General features: G+C 42.2%; 1 protein-coding gene across 1 annotated transcript in view; it reads left to right on the forward strand.

Moving 5' to 3' along the window:
* Positions 1-637: 637 nt before the first annotated feature.
* The window catches only part of TDRD7 (tudor domain containing 7), an 89,323-nt gene continuing 77,026 nt past the window's right edge, over positions 638-12,934 (forward strand). The window contains exon 1 of the mRNA XM_079705912.1: positions 638-691. The gene's annotated coding sequence lies outside the window, so the exon portion shown is untranslated. The remainder of the gene's footprint in view (positions 692-12,934) is intronic.

Raw genomic sequence — 12,934 nt, forward strand, 5'->3', positions numbered from 1 at the left:
AAACACATATAGTGTGCTAGACAGGTGCCAAGGAGAGAGAAAGCTGAGAAGGGGGACAGGAAATGTCATGGAAGGAGACTGACATTTTTGAGATTGTGGCCACCCTCCTCCCAAGGGTGACGCTTGAGAACAGACCTAAAGGAAGTGAGCGGACCAGGTGGGTATCTAGGAGACTAAAAAGTAACGGCCCCAGAATTGAAAAAAAGAATAAGCAAGAACTGAATGAAACTTCTGACGAGTGAAACGCAATAGCAGGAGCGCGTAAGTGCTAACCCTAACCCTCCCGGTCTGCCGATCCTTGCGTTGTCCACGAGAAGGCGCTCCTGCTCCCGCCCCGCAGTCGCCTTCCGCCGTCAGCCAGTGCGTGGGCACGCGCAGAAACCGCTAGGCGGCGTCGGTTTCCCTTCCCACGCGCGGACGCCGGCGTGGGCGGACGCCGGCGTGGGCCGACGCCGCCGGGGGGCCCGCGCGTGCGCAGAGTCGAGGCCAGTCTGCCCTTGGGGCGGAGCGGAGCGGGGCGGGGCCGAGCAGGGCGGGGCGGGGGCTTGAGGTGATTCACCGGCCGCGGCGGTTGCTTCAGCCGTGTGGGGAAACCGAAAGTGGGCGGCGGCCGCGGCTGTAGCCCTGGCGGAGAAGGCAGTGGGAGCCGGGCCCAGAGGCGCGGGGACGGGCCGCGGGCCCGCAGAACAAGGTGAGCGCAGGTCCTGCTGGCTGCGAGAACGACAGGTGCCAGGCGAGGTCGGACGAGGTTTCGGGCGGGCGCGGCGCACCTGAGTGACTAAGCGGGACAGTGGCCCGAGCGGGACTCGAACGGACCCGGGGCCTCTTCCCAGCAGCCGCAGAGGATGCCCTGGTCCCCACCCCGGAAAGCGGGCTGGGCGCCAGGGGATTTGGCGTTCCAGAGCGTTGTGTTTTAAATCTCTGATGGGACCGTCTGGGGTTCACCTGGGAGTCGGACGGACCCCTGCCGCCTGGGAAACTCAGTGCAGTGGGGGCAGTGCAGCAGGGGGAGGGCGGGTGTGTGGACCTGGGGTGGGAGGTGCTGACCAGGAAGTGGTTCCCGGTACCGGCGGGCGGGCGCCAGCTGCCCGCCCGGATCAAGGGATATCCGAGCCCCCTGGCTGTTTGAACTCCCACACCGTCAGCTTTTAAGTTCCTCTCTTTACAGACCCGCCCCTGCAGGCCGCTGGAGCAGTGCAGGACACAAATACTATCCGTTTCTCTCAAACCGTGAGCACCTGAGCCCCGGGTGGGTACAGAGCTCCAAGTTAGGAGGGAAATATGAATCCATGAGTGAGTTATCTTAACTTTCACCGTGTTCCCCAATAGGGTCAGGTTCTCAGCCTCAATTTAATGGGAGGGGGCTTGGAGCCGGCACAACTGTTCTGCTCCGATCCCCTTGAGTGAGTAGGTACAATACATTTCCATACATAACTAAGGGCACCGCTCACTCCCAAACAATTACAAAGAACCGGAAAGGGAAATAGCTATATTAGAAAAAGTCTTGGCCCAAAAGGATTATGAAAGCCACTCTACAAAACAAAAACACCACTGACCTGTGTCATCCCTCCATCCCTATTCTCCACCCCACCCCCCGCCCCTTTCGTGCAGGTGGAAAAACGGCAGAAAAGTGCCGTGCCTAGTGATATACAACAGCTTAAAGACAGAGGTGGAACTTAGACCCAAGTCCCAGCCGCTTTGATATATAGGTGTTGCATACTGCAAATTGCGTGGGCTTTGCAAATTTGGGTTGGAATCTGGGCTTCTCCACTTGCTAACTGTGTGATCTTGAACAAATTACATACTTTCGTTGAGCCTGGTTTTCTCTTTATCAATTGGAAATATTTAACTTACTCTGCAAGGCTTTTGTGAGATAACTACTGTAATTCCTTTGGCTCATAATAATAGTCAAGAAGTGTTAACTCTCTTCCTTCCACCAAACTTCCCGCATTTTACATAATTGGGTTGCAGTTTCTTGGATGCAGGGACACATCTTTAAGTGCTCTATATAATATAAATTGGCATATGGTGGAGTTCCATTCAACTGATATTCATGGAGCATCAGTTACATGCACAGGACCGTGCTGGGGGTAGGGAATTGCCCTGGGGCCAGCTGGTTTGGAACCCACGTCTCCTGTGCCCCAGTCCAGGGCCCTTTGCCAGCCCACAGCCCCCCTCTTTGCTAGTTAAACACAGTGAACTCTGAAGCAGCAGTTGGTGGTTCCTTCGGATTTCAGTCCCTGTAGATTGGAAATGAAATGTAATCTCTGCTAATGCCCTTTTAAGTGAACTGACTGAACATGGCTGAATGAACTATTGTATTTTGTACCAAGAGATTTAAACTCCTTGAAGAACCTCTCAGAAGTTCTCTGTGCAATATAATCTAGTTGGGGACCTAATATGAACGTAAAGGAAAAATACTTTATAATCCAGCTCTAAGTGCCTACTCTGTGTTTGATCAAGTGCTATTTCTAAGAACTGAGATTTGACGTAGAGTGAGTACTTCGCCTCTGGGCACTTTCGGGGTCAACACATAAATGCAGAGAGGACAGAAGTTCCTTGGTGCTTGGAGTGAAATCTAATTTCATATTCATGTGAATTGGTTTTTCTTTATGCAAAACCGACTTTCGCCTCCCTCTGTTCCCACCCTTATGTTTTTGAAAGCTTCATTCTTTTCAATATTTCCTCATTGGGCCAATTCTTTTTAAATGTTGTCTTTCAAACAAGCTAAAAGTATTGATAATTTGTCATTTTGAGCTGAAAATGTGTGTGAGGATATATGGCAGTTAGAGCTTCTGATCGGCACGAGATACTCAGTGTGACCCCAAAGCAAACTCGATATTTTAGCTATGCAGCTTTGTCAGGAGGAAGCAAACCCATGATTTCCGTTAGATCTTTGGACCCCCATTTCAACACTTGAAGGACTCCAGGGAAAGTTGAGAACCATGGGTCTTGCCCATCCTCCTTATCTTCCATATGAAAAAAGCGACCTGAAGTGACTTGCTCAAAAGGTCATTGCTAATGAGAAGCAGACTGGGATTAAGACCCAAACTCCTAACTAAGCCACTTAGGATCTCAGAGCTTTCTCCAGTATGTAGATTTATGGAAAGCCTTTATTTATTCATACTACATAGTTAGTAATGCATGTATAATTTGGAGGTTGAAATTGCAATAATTAAAAAAAGAAAACTGCTCTCTAAAGGTACCCTGAGGGAGTATATCACCACCTGAGGGCATTAATTACTATCTTTCTTTTTTTTTTTTTAAACAGGATTTAAAAAAATTAATAAATTTTATTTTTGGCTGTGCGCTGGCTTTCTCTCGTTGTGGTGAGCGGGAGCCACTCTTCGTTGTGGTGCACAGGCTTCTCATTGCAGTGGCTTCTCTTGTTGTGGAGCACGGGCTCTAGGCACACAGGCTTCAGTAGTTGTGGCACTTGGGCTCAGTAGTGGCTCACAGGCTCTAGAGCACAGGCTCAGCAGTTGTGGCGCACGGGCTTAGTTACTCCGCAGCCTGTGGGATCTTCCTGGACCAGGGATGAAACCCATGTCCCCTGCATTGGCAGGCGGATTCTTAACCACTGCACCACCAGGGAAGTCCCAACTATCTTTTTAAAAAGAGTTGGCAAAGGAGTAATTAAGGTGGTAATAAATAGACTATAATTGGAAATAAAAGATAGCATGTTAAACTGTTGCAAGATGAGAAATCACCTTGGAAGAGTCTTAGACAAAAACCTTCCCTCTCTTAGGCTCAGTTTATTGATTTGTAATAAGGGGTTTGGGATAGACTAGATGATGCCTAAAATCTTTTCAGCACAGACATTCTGAATGTTAAGGGCCTGGCTTGTTGCTAAAATAGTGTCTTCATGGAAGAAGGCAGCCATTTACCAGAAGTATGTGCCCTAAGGAAATACTAAAAATTAAGTAGCTGACTAAAGAAGGTAAGAGATTGCTTGGTGATTTCACTTTACCCTAATGATTCTTTAGATTTATTTGTGGGTTTAGTGCCACTCTTCAAGTCAAATTTATGACACACAAAAAAATGCAATGAGGAAAATGAGCCAAATAGTACAGTTGGAAATAGTTGAGAAAAGAGGAACTGAGAGGAGAGAGCATATACGGGAGTGAGACCAGCTTGGCTAAAGGTCTTTGGGCAGCAGGACTGAGGAAACTGAAGCTACAGGAAGTAGATCTCATGCAAACGATTGAGCCGGGGGGAATCAACTAATGGTAAAGGCAGGTATCCAGAGGACACCAAAACCTGCTTCTTCAGAATAAGACTCTCCCGGGACCATTTTTAGGTGTATTAGAGAAAAAAGTTGTGAATTTACAAATACAGTTTTGAAAGTGAGAATTATTTTAGGCTATTTACATTGTTTAAACCTTGCTTTCCTAAAGGTTGTCATTACTTTCCCCTACTCCTTGCCCCACTTCTTGCACATTGTTAAGCGTTTCGGGGTACTCAAGATTAATTGTATAGCAAAATAGAAAAGGAACAGTATAAAAGGATTGAATTTTTGCAGCAGTTGGCAAGTATTTTGGATTTGGGTGACACACCCTTAAATCAGAATGTGGCAATCCCCATTTCATGCCACTTTAAGGGCTAATCACTAAATATGCCCCAGGGTTGTTCTCCGTATCCCCCAAGTCAAATTTACTTTCAGAAGCCAACTCTGTACATTTGGAGCAGCTGTCTGAAAGGATGCCCCATTTTGGGGAGCCAGAAGACCTGGGTTCTTGTTGTGGGTCTGGCCATAAAAATATGTGAGGCCTGGAATAATTGCCCTGGACCTCAGTTTCCTCATTTTTAAACTAAACAGTTTGGAGGAGATGGTGTGAAGGTGCCTACTAGCATTCCGCGCTTCTCTCTCCGCTCCCTACTCTGAGGTCGGGCCCACTGTCCTGCCCTGTGCTGTTTTACAATGTCCAGGGACATTGTGGGACATGGCAGTTAAGAGGCTTTTGCCTACTAGTTAAGTGAGAAATCTTGGAGGAGATCTGGTGGCTTTCTTACTAAGCTTGCCAGGTTAAGTATGTTAATGAGACAAGTAAGAAAACCTGGGAAAACGCTAATATTTCAAATTTGATGCTGTACTAAAAATTTCTCCAGTACACCAATGTCTGTATTATTGCACTCTTAGCCATGTAATGCAGGTATTCATAGGTAGTTTGCCATCCATACCATGTTTCTAGGAAAATGTAACTGCTGAATGTCAAGTATTGTGGTAAGCACATATAACTCTATTTTTGACACTTGTCATTCAGCAAGAGAGGCAAGGAAAGGAGGAGAAAAAGAGTGAGAGGAAGGACATGAAAGTCAAGTGCAATCTGTTGTGATCCTTGTGGCCAGTTTCTTCCTCCTTGACTGGGGTCTTTGCTTGCTGACCTTGGTCAGTTTTTGAGATTAAAATACTCTGATGAAATAATTCCCCAGACTCACCTCCACTTTACTCTGCTCAAGCAGAAGATTCTTATTCAGCTCAAGCATCCTCTTTATTATCTAGGGAAACCCTTAAGAATTTTAACCTGAATTTAAAGAGATGACCAACCTTATTTCTCCCAACCTCACGTAACTTACGGTCACCAGCGCTTACATAACATTCTCAAAATAAAAGTACGAATTTGAATTCTCTTAAACTCTAAATTTTATTTATCACAACGCTTTTAGAGAGTAGAAATAAGTAGGAAAGTTGAAAGATCAAAATGGCAACTTAAGAAATTTGGGAGCCACACATCATCAAAAAATCTACAAATAATAAATGCTGGAGAGAATGTGGAGAAAAGGGAACCCTTCTGCACTGTTGGTGGGAATGTAAGTTGATACAGCCACTATGGAGAACAGTATGGAGGTTCCTTAAAAAAAATAAAAATAGAACTACCATATGACCCAGCAATCCCACTACTGGGCATATACCCTGAGAAAACCGTAATTCAAAAAGAGTCATGTACCACAAGGTTCATTGCAGCTCTATTTACAGTAGCCAGGACATGGAAGCAACCTAAGTGTCCATCGACAGAGAAATGGATAAAGAAGATGTGGCACAATTATACAATGGAATATTAATCAGCCATAAAAAGAAACAAAATTGAGTTATTTGTAGTGAGGTGGATGGGCCTAGAGTCTGTCATACAGAGTGAAATAAGTCAGAAAGAGAAAAACAAATGCTGTATGCTAAGCCATATATAATGGAATCTTAAAAAAAAAGGTTCTGATGAACCTAGGGGCAGGACAGGAATAGAGACACAGACATAGAGAATGGACTTGAGGACACGGGGAGGAGGAAGGGTAAACTGGGACGAAGTGAAAGAGTAGCATTGACATATATACACTACCAAATGTAAGATAGATAGCTAGTGGGAAGGCAGCTGCATGGCACAGGGAGATCAGCTCCAGTGCTTTACGACCACCTAGAGGGGTGGGATAAGGAGTGTGGGAGGGAGAGGATATGGAGATATACATATGCATATAGCTGATTCACTTTGTTATACAGCCAAAACTAACACAACACTATAAAGCAATTATACTCCATTAATAAAGATGTTAAAAAAAATAAAGAAATTTGGAAGCCACTTTGAAGGAGTTGTCATTGAGGCACTTCACTAATAGTTGAAATTCCCATGATAAGCTTCCTTTTGTGCTTCTAGTGGATGACATCCAAGATAATAAACTTGATTTTTATAGTTAGAAGAAAGTATTCTTATATGCATACTGCTTCCAAAAGTTCTTGAGTATAATTGCCATCTTCAGAAAACCTCAAAAAAATGCCATGATAACCAAGGAATTAACAAAATTTAGAGCATTCTATAGCAATATATAGTAGATTAGAAAATAAGTTTTTTAAGCTTTAGTTGTAACGTTCTTTTTGTTCAGTGCCTGAAGTGATATTGCTAATGCTGGAATTGCAAACTGGACTGGAAGAAATTGACAAACATGAGAACAAGACATACATCTAAACAAGATGTACAACCACATTTACCCTTCCAGGTTTTACTGCACTTACATGTTTCTCACCATCTTTGAGATTCTCAGTCCTATAGTCCGGGGACTGCCCTTCCCTCCAAAAAGTTGTATACAAATAGAGAATTATAGTATTCCATGAAAATAGCATACTTAAAAAAGGGGAGGGAGAGGGATGCTTAATTCAGATTGTAGCCATGTGGTCAAGCATTGCTTCCCAGTCTCCTCAAGTATCAGGTTCTTTTTTTTTAATTTTTAAAAAAACTTTGTGAAACTTCACACATGAGTAGTTGTACTTCTAATATCTGTTGGTTGATAAAATATAGAACTACCAAAAGCTGTTGTAAATTCAATATCATGTTTGTGACTCTCAACAGTATCTGCACACTGTTTGAAAAACATGAATACATGTAAGTATGAGACACTTACCAGTGTTCAAGCAGTGCTTGCTTACACATCGGGGTGTGTGGACTTTTTGCAGTAACGCTATGGCCCAGACTTGAGCCTGCTCATTGAGAACTCTGGCTCAGAGTGGAAAGGCCCAGAAATAAACTGTGTGATGGATCTCAATCACAGCTTGGTGACATAATTGGCTGTCTCAATCAGTTTACAACAATCATTAAAATTTGCAAATAATTTTTAATAACTTAAATGTAAGATTATTCCTTTAACTGCTCACATGCACTACACTATTATTTTAGTGAGTAGGAGAGAAAAGGAGTGGTGTTAGTTATATGGAGAATTTCTCATTCATTCACTCAATATGTATTGAGCTCTTGTTGTAGGCTGGGCACTAGGGATTCAGCAGTGAACAAAACCCACCGAAATCCCTGCTTTCATGGACCTTACATTCAAGTCAGGGAGACAGACAGTAAAATAAAGAAGAATATTGGATGGCATAAGTGTTACGGAGTAAAATAAGGCAGGGGAAGGGTAAAGGGAGTACTGGGCAGCTGGCATAACAGTTCTGGTTTTGAATAGGGTGACCAGGGAAGGCTGTACTGAGAAGGTGACATTTGAGCAAATACCTGAAGGAGGTGAGGCAATGAGCTGTGTCTACCCTGGGGCAGAGGGACTGGCAAGTGCAGAAAGAAAAGCAGTGTGGAGTGGAGTGAGTGAGAGAAAAGGGGAGGAGGAGTTGAGGTCAGAGAAGTGGGCTGGGTGCAGACTGTGTAGGGCCCTTTTGGCCCCTCTGAAGACTTTGGCCTTTAGTCTGAGTAAGACAGGAAGCCCTTGGAGGGTTTTGAGCAGAGGAATGACGTGATGGGATTTATGATTTAAAAGGATCACTCTGGCTGTGATGTGAAGAATAGATTATCTGTGAAGTGGAAGCAGAGAGACCAGCACGGAGGCAGTTGCCTCAATCCAGGCAGCAAATGTTGTTGGCGTGGACTAGGATGATCACCATGCAGGTGTTGAGGAGTGGGGGAACCGTGAACTGAGCCTGTCCATCTTCATGTGTCACTTAGTGGTGGGGGGATTCGGCGGTGGAGAACCACTAAGACCAAATCCCTTCATCTTACACATAAGAAGAAGGCTAGGGAGAAGGGATTTGTCCCAGGAAAATAAGTGCTCTTTGCATAGTGGTATTGAACTTGGGGAACACAAGCAGGAAGAGGAGGTGTGTGCACAGCCTTCCGGAATCCCCCATGTCTCCCCCAAATAAAGTCAGAATCAATGTATCATCTACTAGTCGTCAGTAGCGTTACTCTTGAAAGAAACATTAAACTCCCTTGGTCGTAACTCTGGATTTTAACTATGATAATATGTGCATTAAAGAGAGTGAAACTAGGAGGTTATGTGTGTGGCGGGAGGCTCTCTCAGGTCAGGTTGGGAAGTGTAACTCAGAAAAATTAGTCTAACAGTTGCCAAGAAACGAAGATGGGCAAACATGAGGTTAGGGAGGGTGAGAAAAGTGAAAAATAAGGATGAGCACTTGTGTGCCACACAGATTAGCACTGTTTTTTTTAAAATTTATTTAACATTATCATCAATTGCTCACTGTAAATACATACCTTTTATCTGCATGAAGCCTACCTGATAGTCTTGGGGCAGGAGGATAAGATAATCAGGATAGAGGCCATAAGACTCCTGTATCTTGGCAGAGTCTAGGTCCCCAAAGAAGAAGACACATTCAAAAAGGGTGGGATTAAGGAAGCAAGCACTGGGCAAAGCCTTACAGCTTTTACTATATTCTTGGCAATTAGACAAGCTGTATATGTGGGTGTATGACCTTCTCCCTCCCCCAAAATGTGTTAAGTGCTGTGTTTGGGAGATCCCTGATGACAGCTGTTTCAGAACAGAAATAAGGAAGATAGAGGGGAACATTTCAGAGGAAGTGGCCTGAAATTGCTCTCCTTAGGGTGGAGGGACCAGGAGTCTTTCATACAGGGCGACCTGTAGAACAAGCCTCTGGTTAGCTTCTAAGATGGGGTTGAACTGTCATTTCAAGCCAGTATCATATCGGAGTTCTGTTATATTTTAGTCATAGGATTTCCATTATTGAGTAGAATGCATTTATTAGAGTTTTTTTCCCCCATACATTAGTGGTTGCTGTCTACCCCCTAAGTAGCTGGGGAAAAGTAGACCACAGTGGGAAGGTAACAATGGGACAGATGCTCTTTCCAAAAAGAAGGGAAGGAGGAGGCAGTAGAGAAGGTGATGGGTATGTCCTTCATACTGAAACTGTGGCAGGGGAATTTAAAGTTGTTCTGACTAGGGAGGTGCCAGATATGCTAAATAGTCTAGTTTGATTCTGGTACACTGCTCACACCCAAGAGGCTATATTCCCACATGGGCACTGACCACCTGACTTTATGCCTACACATAATGTGTATATAATTCATAGTCAGGGCCCACTTAGATATGCAGATATACAAAGAGGCAAAGGCCAGTTTTACTCAGAGGATCTCTAGATGAGTAGATGGGAGGGATTGGGTTTGAAGGAAAGAAGAGAGTAGATAGATAGGTAGGAAAGGTGGAGGTCAAAGAGAGAAAGTTGAGAAGGCTTGGCACGAGGAAGTTAGCAAGTGATCCTTTAGTTTCTCCTCTTGCAAATTAAAACTTGGCCAGCCTGCTCGCTTTGTGGTTTTTCTTACTTGAGGAAATAACTGTACACTAAAAGTTCAATGATCTTTGAATCATGAATCATTGTAAATCAAAGCATTTCTCTTGTAATCAGGAGTTTACTATTTAAGAGCCAAAGTTCATACTTCAGTTTTAACATCTGGCAACCTTGAAATATAGGTCCCAAAGCCAGCCTCTCTTTCGTTCTCACCAGCATACTCAAAATGTAGATTGACATCAGGAGTAATGCAGGTGCTCAGACTCTATAGCTGTTGTCTTTCTCTGCCATGAATTTTTAGTCTTTAGAGTGCCTGTCTCCAGTTGTCTTGTTGACTTGGGATCCATACCATACCTGTGAGTAGGCTGAGTCTACTGTTCATTTCACAGGACTGTTTTTTTTCTTCTCTTCAGTTTGCTTTACTGTCTTTCTTGATTGTCTTGTCTCCTGTTGTTAATTCTTCACGGTTTTGTCTTTTATTTTTTCAGTACCAGTCAGGGTAATATGATAGAAAGAATGTGGGCTTTGGCATCAAACAGACCAGGACTAAAATCCTGGCTTCCATACATCCTGTGATATGTTGGTTATTTAACATCTCTGAGCTTTGGTTTTCTCATTTACAGAATGAGAATAATACTTTCCTTCCATAGTTATTGTGGGTATTAAATCTTCAGATAGTCCAATTCTCAGGATTTACACGAGAAAGAAAAATATATATCTTTGCAAAGCAGCTTCATTTATTTTTTATTGAAGTATAGTTGATTTAGAATGTTGTACTAATTTCTGCTGGACAGCAAAGTGACTCAGTTATACACATATATACATTCTTTTTTTATATTCTTTTCCATTATGGTTTATCCCAGGAGATTGGATATGTTTCCCTGTGCTATACAGTAGGACCTTGTTGTTTATCCATTCTAAATGTAATAGTTTGCATCTACTAACCACAAACTCCCAGTCCATCCCTCTCTCTCCTTTCCTCCCCCTTGTCAACCACAAGTCTGTTTTCTATGTCTGTGAGTTTTTTTGCTAGATAGGTTCATTTGAGCTGTATTTTAGATTCCACATGTAAGTGATATTGTATGGTATTTGTCTTTCTCTTTCTGACTTACTTCACCTAGTATGATCATCTCTAGTTGCATCCATGTTGCTGCAAATGACATTATTTTGTTCTTTTTTATGGCTGATTAGTGTTCCATTTTATGTATGTACCACATCTTCTTTATCCATTCATCTGTCAATGGACATTTAGGTTGTTTCCATGTCTTGGCTATTGTGAATAGTGCTGGTATGAACATAGGGGTGCATGTATCTTTTTAAATTACAGTTTTGTCTGGGTATATGCCCAGGAGTGGGATTTCTGGATCATATGGTAACTCTATTTTTAGTTTTCTGAGGAACCTCAATACTGTTTTCCATAGTGGAAAGCAGCTTTATTTTTAATACCCCAAAGCTGGAAGCACCCCACATGTCTATCAACATTTGAATGGATAAACAAATTGTGGTATATCCATACAGTGGAATACTACTTATCAATAAAAGGGGATGAACTACTGGTGAGTATTGTTTATATAGTCTAGTTACCAGTCCTTTACCAGGTATGCTATGAAAATATTTTCTCTTAGTCTGTGGCTTGTCTTTTCATTTTCTTAACAGCCTTTAGAAGAGCAGAAGTTTTAAATTTTGATGAGATCCAATTTGTGGGTTTTTTTCATCATGACTCTAAAAGTTCTTTGCCTATCCCAAGGTCACAAAGATTTATTCCTGTTTTCTCTAGAAGTTTTACAGTATTAACTTTGTCATTTAGTACCTAAATGATTCATTTCAATTTAATTTTTGTGTCTGGTATGAGATTCATTTTTTGTGTATGGATGAATAGTGTTCCAGCACTGTTTGTTGAACTTTCTCCATTGAATTTCCTTGCTATCTTTGTCAAAAATCAGTTGACCATTTATGTGTGGGTCTATTTCTGGACTATATTCTGTTCCATTGATGTGACTGTCCTTTTGTCAATGCCACACTATTTTGACTAATACACTGTTATGGTAAGTTTTGAAATCAGTCTTATTGCACCAGCTAGGACCTCTAGTGTGGTAATGAATAGGAGTGAAGAGAATGGACATTCTTGCCCTGTTCCCATTCTTAAGCAGAAAGCATTCATTCTTTCACTATTACATGTGATGTTAGCTGAGGGTTTTTCACAGATGCTCTTTATCAGGTTAAGGAGGTTCACGTCTATTCTTATTTTCTGAGAGTTATTAAAATAAATGATTTTTAACTTCGTCAAATGTCTTTTCTTCACCTATTGATATCATGTGGTTTTTCTCCTTTAGTCTGTTGATATAGTCAGTTACATTGATTGACTTATGAGTGTTGAACCAACCTTGCATTCCTAGAGTAAACCATAGTTAATCATGGTGTGTTATTTCTCTTACATATTGTTGGATTCGATTTACTAATATTTTGTTAGGATTTTTTGCACTTATGTTCATGAGGGATATTGGTCTGTACTTTTCTTATAATGTCTTTGGTTTTGGTATCAGCATAATGTTGACCTCATAAAGTGAGTTCAGAAGTGTTCCCTTCCTCTCTACTTTCTGCAGGAGTTTGTGTAGAAGTGGTATTAATTCCTTCTGAAGTGTTTGGTAGAATTTGCCAATAAAGCCATCTGGGTTTGAGTTTTCCTTTTGTGAAGGTTTCTAACTACAAATTTAATTTCTCTAATATTCTTAAGGATATTAAGGGTATCTGTTTCTTCTTGAGTGAGCTTTGGAAATTGTCTTTCAGTGAATTCATCCTTTCATCCAAGTTACCAGATTTTTTGGCACAAATTGTTCATAATATTCTCTTTTTAATGTATATAGGATCTGTATTTATGGCCCCCTTTTCAATCGCATTATTAGTAATTTGTGT

The sequence above is a fragment of the Hyperoodon ampullatus genome, assembly GCF_949752795.1.
Source record: "Hyperoodon ampullatus genome assembly, chromosome: 6".
In the NCBI taxonomy this organism is placed as follows: domain Eukaryota; kingdom Metazoa; phylum Chordata; class Mammalia; order Artiodactyla; family Ziphiidae; genus Hyperoodon; species Hyperoodon ampullatus.